A 9,636-nucleotide genomic window follows, 5' to 3' on the forward strand; every position below is an offset into this window, starting at 1 on the left:
TATGCATCTGTGTCTCTTATTCTGTCTCGCATATAGGGTTATCGTTACCATCTTTCAAATTCCATATATATGCATTAGTATACTGTATTGGTGTTTTTCTTTCTGGCTTACTTCACTCTGTATAATGGGCTCCAGTTTCATCCATCTCAGTAGAACCGATTCAAATGTATTTTTTTAATGGCTGAGTAATATTCCATTGTGTATATGTACCACAGCTTCCTTATCCATTCGTCTGCTGATGGACATCTAGGTTGCTTCCATGTCCTGGCTATTGTAAACAGTGCTGCGATGAACATTGGGATACACGCGTCTCTTTCAATTCTGGTTTCCTCGGTGTATATGCCCAGCAGTGGGATTGCTGGGTCATATGGCAGTTCTATTCCCAGTTTTTTAAGGAATCTCCACACTGTTCTCCATAGTGGCTGTACTAGTTTGCATTCCCACCAACAGTGTAAGAGGGTTCCCTTTTCTCTGACCACAGATTTTATAGTCACTGATTATACGTTTTATTGTTAGCTTTTCAATATCCACATAAAATAGAACCATTAACAGACAAAACACGCACATACATAAACCAAATTATTGGTGAAAGCAATGAACAAGGTCTGTCTCTGCCCGACCCCCATATTTTTTGCAGTATCATGCCAGCCAATTCATAGATAATACCTTGGAGATAGTTCTTCAGTCAATAAAAGTTTTGCTCTAATCCACCACCAAGACTTATTTTGCCTCATGAGATAGTAAGTCACTCATGACAAAAATCATAACTAGTGTCTATTTTGTCTCATGGGGACGTCCCTGGTGGTCTAGTGGTTAAGAATCCACCTTCCACTGCTGTGGACACAGGTTCAATCCCTGATCAGGGAACAAAGATACCACATGCCGTGGGGCAACGCAGCCCGCATGCTGCAACAAGGGTCTCACCTATGGTACAGTGTTCATTTTCTGAAAAAAAAAAATTAAAGAAAAGAAAGATGACATTAAATAGAAAATAAAAAGGGATCTACCCTGACTTCCTGATGACTAGAAATAGTAGAGTATGAAGATGGAAGTAGATGGACATACAAATAAGATCAAAACATCATTTCAATGACCTGTGTATCAGTGTTTCTTAATGAGTGGAGCCTTGATTCTATTTGGGAACAATATATAACAGCGTGCATGTGTCCCATCCCTAAAATAATCTTGAATTTAGACTTTTTTTTTTTTTGCTTATTTTACTGCAATTTAAAAGCTATTTCTTCACATGTAGAGAATTCATAATATAATCTTTATAAGTAATTTGGCTTTCTTTTTTTAATTTTTCATACAATTAATTCTTTGCTTCTTGAAAATAAATTGTTATAAATTTCGCAAGTAAAATTGCAAAAAAAAGACCACAAATTTAATTTCTGCACAAAAAACTGATTTCTGTGAGATTTCAGTTTGTTTTTTTCTAAAAGGGGAGCTAAAGTGTTCAAACATTAGACTTAGTTTTCATAAAATATATGCCATATATTCTGTATTTGGTATTCATAAGAAACTGCAGCCATGAAATTAAAAGACAATTGCTCCTTGGAAGAAAAGCTATGACAAACCTAGACAGTGTATTAAAAAGCAGAGGCATCACTTTGCTGACAAAGGTCCATATAGTAAAAGCTATGGTTTTTCCAGTAGTCATATATGGATGTGAGAGTTGGACCATAAAGAAGGCTCAGTGCCAAAGAACTGATGCTTTCAAACTGTAGTGCTAGAGAAGACTCTTGAGAGTTCCTTGGACTGCAAGGAGATCAAACTAGTCAATCCTAAAGGAAATCAGTCCTGAATATTCATTGGAAGGACTGATGCTGAAGTTGAAGCTCTAACACTCTGGCCACCTGACACAAAAAACTGACTCACTTGAAAAGATATTGATGCTGGGAAAGATTCAAGGCAAAAGGAAAAGGAGGAGACAGAGAATGAGATGGTTAGATAGCATCCTCAGCTCAATTGACGTGAATTTGATCAAATTTCAAATAGTAGAGGACAGATGAGCCTGGCATGCTGCAGTCCATGGGGTTGCAAAGAGCTGGACACAACTTAGCAGCTGAACAACAACACTGATATATGAATTAGAAAACCCAACTATAAAATACATGTCATTAAAAAAAATGAAATTGCCATTGTTGATGTGGCTGATGGATCCACTTTTGAAGCTATAACTCATTATTGTCTTTGTCTTCAATTTGAGGAAATTATCTTCAACAAGTTCTTCATCACTGTTCCCAGCTGTGTCAGTAAGAAAGAATTCTGAATCTATTTTTCGTATTTAAGGTTATCTAAGAATTTATGTTCATAATGGTTTGCAGTGTTTTAAGATGTTTCTAGAGTTTTCCAATCAATAAACAGACAACATTTTACTCATTTTCATTTTATTCCACTGGAGGCTTAACTTTCAAACACTGGGAAATTTGAAACTCTATTTTCTTCCTGCACAATGGCTCCCACCTTTGTTTTCAGCAGTATTGTAATGATGCTGCTGCTGCTGCTGCTAAGTCACTTCAGTCGTGTCTGACTCTATGTGACCCCATAGACGGCAGCCTACCAGATTCCGCCGTCCCTGGGATTCTCCAGGCAAGAACACTGGAGTGGGTTGCCATTTCCTTCTTCAATGCATGAAAGTGAAAAGTGAAAGTGAAATCACTCAGTCATGTCCGACTCTTCACGACCCAATGGACTGCAGCCTACCAGGCTCCTCCATCCATGGGAGTTTCCAGGCAAGAGTACTGGAGTGGGTTGCCATTGTAATGATGACCTCAGAGCTTTAACTAAAGATGATTTTTCATTATTTACACAAATGACCCAAGCATTATTCAGGTCAAATTTATTCTTCTAACATTAGCCTGATAATTTTGCTGTATTTAAAAAAAACAAAACAAAATAAAAACCAAACCAACAGCACCAAAAAATTTAAAAAATCCACAAGTTTCACCTGAATTTGAACCAAGTGCTCCAAGATGCTTTTAAGAAAACCTTATATATATTATCATATTATCATATTTTATTTCTTAGCAAAATACTTAAGAAGGTCCTGACATTAAGTGCCTTGACAAAGTTTAGGATAGCAAGAAAATACTTTTAAGAATATCTGTCAGAATCTCTGATGACAGAGAAGCTCATGAAAAATCATGATTCAGAGCTATAGCTTTCTTTTTACCAAATAACCAAAATCATATATGATTTCAAGTCTGTAATTGTTTCCACTGCACAAAACAGTCTGAGGTTTTTCTTTCAAATGATGTTTTCATCAGTAAAGTAACATTTCTATATTTTAAAGTCAGTGGTCCCTGAAATTTTCCAAATGGGTTCCCCCCAAATTATACTTCATTGATCGTGCCAGGATGCACACAACTGATAGATGCTATTAGTTCTTTCATTTACTTATTAAAGAGAAACTGTGGGGCTTTCATTTCTCTTTGATATTCAAAATATTCAATGAATGTTACAGTTTGAAGAAGGCTTTTCAGAAAATTTTTCTTTATCTAGTCTCACTCTTGAAGTGCCAAGGAGCTGTATTTTTTCCATGGCACCAAAAAACCAAGGTACCTCACATTGTCTGTGGGTAAAAAAAAAAAAATAGGGACATAAGCAACTCTGCATGAAGCATAATGAATTGTTTTTTGTTTTAGAAAATCCACATATCAAAATAATAAGTTTCTAGTCATTTTAGATCAGGTCTTTCTTTTTTTCTCATGAGAAAGTACAGACTGCTCAATGCACCTTTTCAAGAAACTTTTTAACCTAAAGATTCACATAATTTTATAATATTAATAGAGAGAAATCATATGCATGTTTACCAAGTTTCCCCCAGCGTTAACAGCTTGCAAAACTGTAGTGCATATAACAATCTGGACATTGACATCAACACAGTCAAGATACAGAACATTTTCCTCACCACATAGGTTTCTTTGCACTATGCCTCCTTCCTAAGCCCTGTCAACCAGTAAACTGTTCTCCATTTCTAGAATTTTGTTATTTCAAAAATGTTATATGATGGAATCAGCCAGTACATAACTTTTTCGAACTAGCTTTTTTCATCCAGTGCAATTTTTTTCATTCTGGAGCCTGAACCAAGTTGTTGTGTTTTTTATTAGCTCATCACTCACCTACGAAAGAACATCTTGGTCCTTTCTAGTTTGGGGTTGTTAACAAATATCTGTGTACAGATTTTTGTGTGAATGGTTTTCATTTCTCTGGGAGTTTTATAATGGATCCATGTCAGGGATCTCCTTCAGCTTTGCTGAATTAATATTTCCTTTAATATCACTTTTTTCCATGAATAGAAAGCATAGCTTTTGTGTCCTAGCTCATCAGTCATGAAAATAATACCACAGGTTTATGACTGGTGATTCTTAGTTTCAAATAAGAACAGTGAATTCCCTGATTAATGTAAAAAGGAAATATGTTGAAAGGTTTCAGAACAGTTCCCAGAATCAGCCAGCAGAAGAAGAATGAGGTTCCCAAAAAGGACAGAAACAAGAAATGCCAGGACATATGGAGGACCATAGCAAAAATTGAACAGAAGAAATCAAACAGGGGCACAGCCACCACTCCATTGGTAACAGTCCTGTGCATCTAACACCGCTGCCCAACACTCTGGAAACCACGGGACAGAGTTTCCATCGATGACACTTTAAATTCTTACAAACTGGATTACTCTATTAACACTGACACAACTGCCAAATGGATCTCCCATTATCATTAGACACAACTATATGTATATTTTAGATATCCAGCAGTGTCCCCCCAAATCTGTAATCCCAGAGAAAACAGCGTACTGAATAGGCATATTTTCTCATTAACAATTGAACTGATGGCTTTAAATGTAGGGCCACTTTACTGAAAAAATATCAGCAGATTAAAGAAAAACACAATGAGCATATTGTATAAAACTATAACTTCCCTGTTATATAAAAACTAGTTCATTCTATAATTTTATAAAAGAAAAAAAGTAAATAATAAGGGAGAAAGAGAATGTGTAGAAATTGGAGCTTTCATTTAGGGCTGGAGGGAATGGAAAAATGGAGTTGCCCAAATGTTACACAGAATTTCCAAGTGACCCAGAAATTCTACAGCTAGTTACAAACCCAAGAAAATTAAAACATACATTCACACAGAAACTTGTGCATGAATGTTCATAGCAGCATTGTTCAAAAAATCCAAAAAACAGAAACAACCCAGATATTCACCAACTGATGTAAATCTGGGATTCCATACAATGGAGGATTATTCAGCAAATAATAGAATAAAGAATTGATTCCTGTTAGAACATGGATATATAAAAAATCATTATGCTAAGTGAAAGAAGTACATTAGAAATGACCAAAATAGCCCATGATCCTATTTATAAGATATGTCCGGAACAGACAAATCTATAGAAAACAAGGTAATTAGTGTTTGCCTACAACTGGGTAGGGATAGCAAGAGAGGGAATGAAATTAGATTATGGTGATGGCTGCACAGCTCTTTAAATCCATGAATAATCACTGAATTGTGCACATTAAATGGGTGGATTTTGTAGTATGTAAATTACATATCTATAAAGGTGTTAAAACAAATGAAAGAAATTCATTCTGTTTTCTGGCTTTTTGAGCACACTCTGCCATTTCCTCTTTATATACTGCTCCTGATATTTGTATATTTCATCTCATTTTTGTTGACAACCTTATTAATCATAGAGATTGTAATAAGACATCAACAAGGCCATCATAACATTTTGAAAGTTTGAAAAACTAATTCATCCCCCTGCCCTTTCGATTCCCTTTCCTGTTATTCTCCATGACCTTTTGCACTAATTATGAGTACTGCCTTTATACTTTAAAGACAATGATTAGCCTAGTCTCATGGTCTCCCCTTCCAGACCTCTCAGTAATTTCTGGCCCTTTTCTGATCCTACCACACCACTGAAACCCTTCTACTATCTTTAAATTGACAAATTGCTCTCATTTTTCTTTATACCTCTGCATTATTTAAAATGTTAATCACTCTCTTCTTCATCAACTCCTGTGGCTTCTTAACACCCACTCACTTGTCTTTTTTCCCCCCTCTCTCAGACTAATCGTCCTCAAGCACGTTTTCACTTTTCTCTCTTATTTCTTAAGTTCAGGTGTTCCTAAAGGTTTGAGTCTTAGTTTTCCTTCCTCCTGCTGTCCAGTCTTTCCAGACGATCTCACACTAGGTCTTCAACTCACACTTACTGATGTATTAACACACTCATAAGCCTGTATTGGCAGATCTCAGAGATAGTGCAGGTTCTAAGTCCTCTGCCATATAGAAAATATCACAATAAACCAAGGTGCTGAATTTCTTGCTTTCCAGTGCACTGAAGAGTTAAGTTTATACTATACTGTAGTCTATTAAGTGTGAAATGGTGTGTTTTAAAAAAAGAACATTGTTGCTGTTTAGTCACTAAGTTGTATCTGACTCTTTTGCACCTGCGTGGAATGTAGCCCACCAAGCTCCTCTATCTATGGGATTTCCCAGGCAATAATATTGGAATGGGTTGCTATTTCCTTCTCAAGGGGATCTTCCTGATTGAGGGATCAAATCCTTGTCTCCTGCATTGGAAGGCGGGCGCTTAACCACTGAGCCACCTGGGAAGCCCGAAAAAGAACATACACACTTTATTAAAAAAAAAAAAAAAATTTTCTGCTAAAAATTCTAACCATCACCTGAGCTTCCAGCAAGTCATAATCTTTTGTAATAGTAATACCAAAGATCACTGATCACAGATCCCCAAAACAAGTAAAATAATTCTAAAAGTTTGAAATATTGTGAGACTTACCAAGGTGTAACACAGAGACATGAAGTAAGCAAATGCTGTTGGCAAAATAATCCAAACAGACTGGCTCAAAATATGGTACCTACAGATCTTCAATTTGTGAAAAAAAAAAAAATCATTATCTGTGAAGACAGCAAGAAAACAAGATATGCTTCTATATGTCTAATTTCTTTTGTATTAATAGTACAGATATAGGCATAGCGTGTTTTATGGCTCTTTAAAGATACTGTGTTTCTTCTGTGTTAGTAGCACAGACCAAAATTACAAGGAACAATAAAAACTATAGCCACAATCACAAAACATCTCTTAGGTTATGCTGTATAAGGACTCCATAGATTAAAATATCCAATTTTCATGGGGACACTACATGAAATATAAACTTTGTCCATTTGATAGACTAAGACACTAAAGTTTAGAGAAATTAAGTACTTTATTCACAGATTTTAAGTGAGCGGGTTGGAATTTATACACAGTCATTGTCTCTAGGGGCTTCCCCGGTGATGCTAGTGGTAAAGAACTGGACTGTCAATGTGGTAGACATAAAAGATGCCAGTTCAATCCCTGGGTTGGGAAGATCCCCTGGAGGAGGGTATGACAGCCTGCTTCAGTATTCTTGCCTGGAGAATCCTATGCACAGAGGAGCCTGGCAGGATACTGTCCACAGGGTTGCAGAATCAGACACTACTGAGCGACTTAGCACACGGCACATCGTCTCTAGAGCCACAGCTAAAAAGTATATTGGCCTCCAAACCTGTATTTCAAATAGTTCAGTAAGCATATCAACATTCCTCAGGCACTTTAAAACTAACAGACGAAATGTGTTTTTCTAAATTCCTTAATGGCACACAGTCATTTTAACGTGAACTTTGGGTTTTATTCTAAATTCCTACCACAGCCTCAAGCCCCAAATCCAAATAATTCCAATAGATTCTACTTGCTACATTCAGTCCCTTCACTGCTCTCCACATGTAACACCTGTTTCTTCTTTCAGAATTGTCACCATCTCTCCCTGGAAAATTGCAAATCTTCCTAAAGATTTCTTCCTTATCCCAATCTTTCTTAAGACTGTGGTCCATGTATAATTTTGCTGAAATCTTTGCCTAATGATGTGGTAACCCACAGGGTTAAGTCAAGTCTCCTTGCATTGCATGCATTTCTGTCTTATCACTCCACTTCTGCCCATTCTCTTTCACTCGATATTCTAATTATACTGAAGTACTTGCACTTTCCAGAAAGAATCATTTTCCTCAGCCTCATCTGTGTGTTTGCACTCACTGATCCTTCCACACTGTTTGAGGCCATCTTCTGAGGAAAGCTTTTTCTGACCACAGAGTGCTCTGATTAACCCCTCACCTCCCACTGTGCTCCTTTTCATCTGAGACTTCTTTCATCCTGGAGAGGCACCATGAGCTTTGAAGCCAGATACACTTGCCCTAGGTACCCATTTTCTATATTCGAGATCTTAAAGAATTAACTTCAACTATCTGACTTTCATCTTTCACATCTATACAATGATTGTACTAATACCTACATTAACATTTTATTGTGAAGATCCAGTTTACATAAATAGTCCCTGACATAGTATAAGCACTCCAAAAGTGCTAGACATTATATTGCAGTCTTCTAACAAACTAGAGCTCATTTTACATCTCTCCTACTACTAGCACCGTAGCTTCTCACTACTCTTTTGAATTCTCCAGTCCATTGCATAATAGGTGCTTCATTATTTTTTTCATGTACAAATGAAGTTTTGATATCAATGGCTTCATGTTACAGATATTGATACATATTCATATGCAAATATGAGTGTTGATATACAAAATTTTAACCTGTTCTTTCTATTATAATTGCATATCTTTATTCTTAAAATATGCTTTTGAACTGTGGTGTGGGGGAAGACTCCTGAGAGTCCCTTGGACAGCAAGGAGATTAAACCAGTCAATCTTGAAAGAAATCAGTTCTGAATATTCATTGGAAGGACGGATGCTGAAGCTGAAGCTCCAATACCTTGGCCATCTGATGTGAAGTACTGACTCATTAGAAAAGACCCTGATTCTGGGAAAGATTGAAGGTGGGAGGAGAAGGGGACAACAGAGGATGAGATGGTTGGATGGCATCATCAACTCAATGGATATGAGTTTGAGCAAGCTCTGGGAGTTGGTGATGAACCGGGACCCTGGATTGCTTCAGTCCATGGGGTCCCAAGAGTCAGACATGACTGAGCGACTGAATTGAACTGAACTCATTCTTAAAATGCTAAAATATAAAATTTTTAGATGTGATTGATACACACAAGCCAACCATACCAAAGTTTGCTCTAAACTGAAAGAAAAACAAGCACAAATGCCAGAGGGTAGAATAACCAGGGAGATAGAAAGAAGGTGAAGAAGACCAGCAAGGTAGGAGAATTTTGAATCACAGGGAGTGTGTGGACAGGCTGGCAGACATCTGGACCTAATGGGCTGGAGAAGGACACCAGGTTTAAGTCAAGATCAAAGGGAGCTCTATTGCAGAGTTGAAGAGTTAGGTCTTGCAGAGTTCCGGGGGCTATTCTTGGAGGGTCTGGGGCTGATGTCAGCTGTCTTACTCCTCCATGGACAGTGTGCTCTAAAAGGAGGCTGGAAGCAGGAAGACAAGCCAAGATGCCATTTCCGTGGTTTCAGGAAGAAATACTGTAGGCATGAAATGTCCTTAATAACTGTGCACAGCTTTTATATCATCATATTAGACTCAGTCAGCTGTTTGTTTGTTTGTTTGTTTTCCAGAAAGCATTACAATTTCTATTCATCGCTTCATTTGTCAACTGATGTTTAAGAAATGCCTACTCTGTGTTGGGC

The 9,636-nt window shown here is 37.1% G+C and overlaps 1 long non-coding RNA gene across 1 annotated transcript in view; it reads right to left on the bottom strand.

Moving 5' to 3' along the window:
• Positions 1–6,889, bottom strand: part of LOC145518167 (uncharacterized) — a 42,835-nt gene extending 35,946 nt beyond the window's left edge. The window contains exon 1 of the long non-coding RNA XR_014062669.1: positions 6,803–6,889. This is a non-coding gene — a long non-coding RNA (uncharacterized LOC145518167). The remainder of the gene's footprint in view (positions 1–6,802) is intronic.
• Between the last annotated feature and the right edge of the window lie 2,747 nt (positions 6,890–9,636).

This window comes from Giraffa tippelskirchi, chromosome 8, assembly GCF_054371585.1.
Source record: "Giraffa tippelskirchi isolate mGirTip1 chromosome 8, T2T-mGirTip1v1.2.pri, whole genome shotgun sequence".
Taxonomy (NCBI): Eukaryota; Metazoa; Chordata; class Mammalia; order Artiodactyla; family Giraffidae; genus Giraffa; species Giraffa tippelskirchi.